We start from the raw sequence: 4,336 nt of genomic DNA, 5'->3' as shown, positions 1-4,336 counted from the left end.
CTTTTAATAAATAATTATCTGAATCTTACACCCAAAGTTTTAATCTGATGTAAAATGTATAGAAGTCCATTACTGTATATAGTAACTGTTAAGTCTAATATACCCTAGTAAGCTATAGTACTTTTTCCTTTGGGAAAGTACCATCTGTGAATTCTGCAATTCTGTTGAAGAAAGATGTTGAATCTATTTAATTATTCTTGAAAAATAATTTATTTCTGTGCATTTTTTTTTTCACCCTGCATCAAATTAAAGTTGATGCATCGTGAGGTGGAGGGTGGGGGGTGGTTCCCTATTTTCTTTTGCTGGGAGTTTGCAACCCTATTAGTTAGGTTGCTTAATATTTCTGCTAAGTACTCTTTAAAATACCAGAATAGGGAGGATGGTGCAGGTTTAAGTTTATTAGATTGATCAGTGTTGCTGAACTATGAAATATTTTGGGCACAGTGTATTTTTTACATACAGGTATAACAGAATAGCTTTAGTGTTGTTGTTTATTTAAACTTGAGTATGAACGTATACAAACTGCAGCAAGATAAAAAAAAAAAAAAAACAGTTTTATTGATTAAAAAAACACACTATATCGGATTCATATCGGTATCGGCAGATATCCAAATTTATGATATCGGTATCGGTATCGGACATAAAAAAGTGGTATCGTGCCATCTCTAGTAGGTATTACAGGTACTGCGCTGCAGTGGTTTGTATCATATCTATCTAATAGACTCCAATTTGTACATGTAAATGGAGAGTCCTCTTCACACACTAAGGTCAATTATGGTGTTCCACAGGGTTCAGTGCTAGGACCAATTCTGTTTACATTATACATGCTTCCCTTAGGCAGCATCATTAGAAGACATAGCATAAATTTTCACTGCTATGCAGATGACACACAGCTCTATCTATCCATGAAGCCAGGTGTTATGTCCCTCTGCAGCCCCTAATCATCTTAATGTGTTCAGCTGGTGCTAATTGGCCACACCTAGTCAGGTGTGGATAAAAGCATACTTGAGGCAGGCTTTCAGGGAGCTCACTTGTCTTTGCCTTGGTGGCACCAGCCATTTTAGCCAACCTGGTATTCCATTTTAAGATAAAACCTCGTCTCACCTACACCCTGCTATTCGTCTCCTTTTTTTTTATGTTGCAGCTTTTGAGCCGGGTCGTAACATAAGTGGGGGCTCGTCCGGGATTTGAACCCGGGACCTCTAACACACACCAATTAGTTAAACTGCAGGAATGTCTTAAAGACATAAAGACCTGGATGGCCGCTAACTTTCTGCTTCTTAATTCAGATAAAACTGAGGTTATTGTACTCGGCCCTGAAAATCTTAGAAATATGGTATCTAACCAGATTCTTACTCTGGATGGCATTACCTTGGCCTCCAGTAATGCTGTGAGGAACCTTGGAGTCATTTTTGACCAGGACATGTCCTTCAACGCACATATTAAACAAATATGTAAGACTGCTTTCTTCTATTTGCGCAACATCTCTAAAGTTAGAAATATCCTGTCTCAGAGTGACGCTGAAAAACTAGTTCATGCATTTATTACTTCCAGGCTGGACTACTGTAATTCATTATTATCAGGATGTCCTAAAAACTCACTGAAAAGTCTTCAGCTAATCCAAAATGCTGCAGCAAGAGTCCTGACGGGGACTAGAAAGAGAGAGCATATTTCTCCTGTTTTGGCTTCCCTTCATTGGCTTCCTGTTAAATCCAGAATTGAATTCAAAATCCTGCTCCTCACATACAAGGTCTTAAATAATCAGGCCCCATCTTATATTAATGACCTTGTAGTACCATATCACCCTATTAGAGCACTTCACTCTCGCTCTGCAGGCCTACTTGTTGTTCCTAGAGTATTTAAAAGTAGAATGGGAGGGAGAGCCTTCAGTTTTCAGGCCCCTCTTCTGTGGAACCAGCTTCCAGTTTGGATTTGGGAGACAGAAACTATCTCTACTTTCAAGATTAGGCTTAAAACTTTCCTTTTTGCTAAAGCATATAGTTAGGGCTGGACCAGGTGAGCCTGAATCCTCCCTTAGTTATGCTGCAATAGACGTAGGCTGCCGGGGATTCCCATGATGCATTGAGTTTTTCCTTTCCAGTCACCTTTCTCACTCACTATGTGTTAATAGACCTCTCTGCATCGAATCATATCTGTTATTAATCTCTGTCTCTCTTCCACAGCATGTCTTTATCCTGTTTTCCTTCTCTCACCCCAACCGGTCGCAGCAGATGGCCGCCCCTCCCTGAGCCTGGTTCTGCCAGAGGTTTCTTCCTGTTAAAAGGGAGTTTTTCCTTCCCACTGTCGCCAAAGTGCTTGCACATAGGGGGTCATATGATTGTTGGGTTTTTCTCTGTATTTATTATTGTGCAATCTACTGTACAATATAAAGCGCCTTGAGGCGACTTTTGTTGTGATTTGGCGCTATATAAATAAAATTGAATTGAATTGAATTGAATTGAATTAATGTTTCTGTGCCTCCCTGTGTTTCCTCCTTGTCTGTCTTTTGGATCACTTTCTTTTTTATTTTGAAAGAATCTGTTCTCTTATTTGTCACTTTACTTCCTTTTCCTGTCTTTCTACCTTCCAGCAGTCACCCTGAAGTATCTGCAGCTATAATCAGAGCTGACTGACTCTCTAAACATCTTGATTACCTCCTTTCAGATACACTGAAGCCTGACCTGCATCTGAGTGTCCTGGACTTACATGGAAAACCAAAATCCAGACTTTGTTCTGAGCAGGTTTTAATTTTGTTGTGTTCTCACTAGGGCTGGATATCGAAGAACTGGTTCCCACTGTTTCAATTCCTTGGAATTGTTTGCCATTTTTGCAAACGATTCCCTTATCGATTCCAGTCGCCCCGAATGATGTCACCATGTTGCGGAGCGTCATTTACCTGGCAGGGCGCCTAAGCGGCTCAAATGCTCAAAAGTTTGGTCATACTTTACGAGAACGGATGACAACAGGGCAACTTGCAATACTTGCAAAGTAGATATTTCATTTAAGGGAGGAAATACTACGAATATGCAAAAGCATTTGCTCACAAAACATGCGATAACCTTAAATGAATGTCGTGTTTTTAATTCCGGACTCGTGAATCTCAACGCAGCAGCAGCGGTAACATTTGCACGTCCTCTCCCGTTAATGCGGCAGGTAAATGATCAACTAACAGTGCATATTATGTTAGCACGATCTGCCTTATTACAAAACCTGCCATTACTGTGCGCTGCATTTAGGTGACCATGATGAGAGAGACAGACAGAGTCTGGCTGGCAGTTCTCGCTGCAGTCTACCGGTAGCGTCTCCTTTCAGGCCAGGATAGACGAATGTCACCGGGCAGTGACTAAGTTTGTGGTCAAAGGCTTGCACCCATTTGCCACAGCAGATGCCCCCAATTTTAGGTAAGTGATTGTAGGCAGGAACATTACTGGATATTCTTGTGTAATTGCTACAGAATAATTTATGTTATACTTTGTTATTGCTACAGAAGAATATTTATTTTATTACTTTACATTTACAATTTTTTTTCCTGGGGACCCTGTGACACCCCATTGAAGAGCTGTAGGCTGTGGATCTCTTAAGATCTCACTGTTGGGTTTGTAAGGCCATGTTACTCCTAAATTTCTATCTTGTTCAAAGAGAAGATTAAAAGAAGATTTAAAAGAATCGATAAGAGAATCGATAAAGAATTGAATCGTTAAACAGAATCGAAAATGGAATCGGAATCGTGAAAATCTTATCAATACCCATTCTCACTGTAAAAATTACAACATTCAGAGTCCTAAAAGCAGAAAGCTGCTGACAACTTTTACAACAATTTCTGCATTTTATACTTTTAGCCACAATGTTCAGTAAGTGTTTGAACAGTCCACCCAAGAAAAGAAGACATTTCCCCTTTATGGCTGTGATAAAACTGATTACAGGCTGTTAAATTCTCCCAGTTCTTTTAATCTTTGGGCTGAAGGAAGGACAATACTCGGTGTATAAATGCTCAATCAACAATATTTTATTTCCATATAATTCAACACTTAAGAGCATAAGAACCATCATGATGGGGAGACCTGCCTGCAGAGGGTCACAGCAAGCCTCAAAATGGTGACGGGTTACTCAGCCTTTTATAGCCCCTAGTGGCCCCCACCTAGTCGTAAAAGCCTAAACATTCACATGTTTTCTCTCTTACGGCGCCTAAGTTATGACCTCGGCTCCCTGTCTTTCTGCTCTCTGTAAAGGTGGGGGTATGGAATGTGGTCTTTTCTCTTCTATTATAGGCACAAGGTCTTCTGCACACAACATTCTCTTCATGATTCAGCAGTATGAAATGTCAAGAAACCATGTA

The sequence above is a fragment of the Oreochromis niloticus genome, unplaced genomic scaffold, assembly GCF_001858045.2.
Source record: "Oreochromis niloticus isolate F11D_XX unplaced genomic scaffold, O_niloticus_UMD_NMBU tig00000734_pilon, whole genome shotgun sequence".
Taxonomy (NCBI): Eukaryota; Metazoa; Chordata; class Actinopteri; order Cichliformes; family Cichlidae; genus Oreochromis; species Oreochromis niloticus.
Note: the sequence above shows the minus strand (reverse complement) of the source record.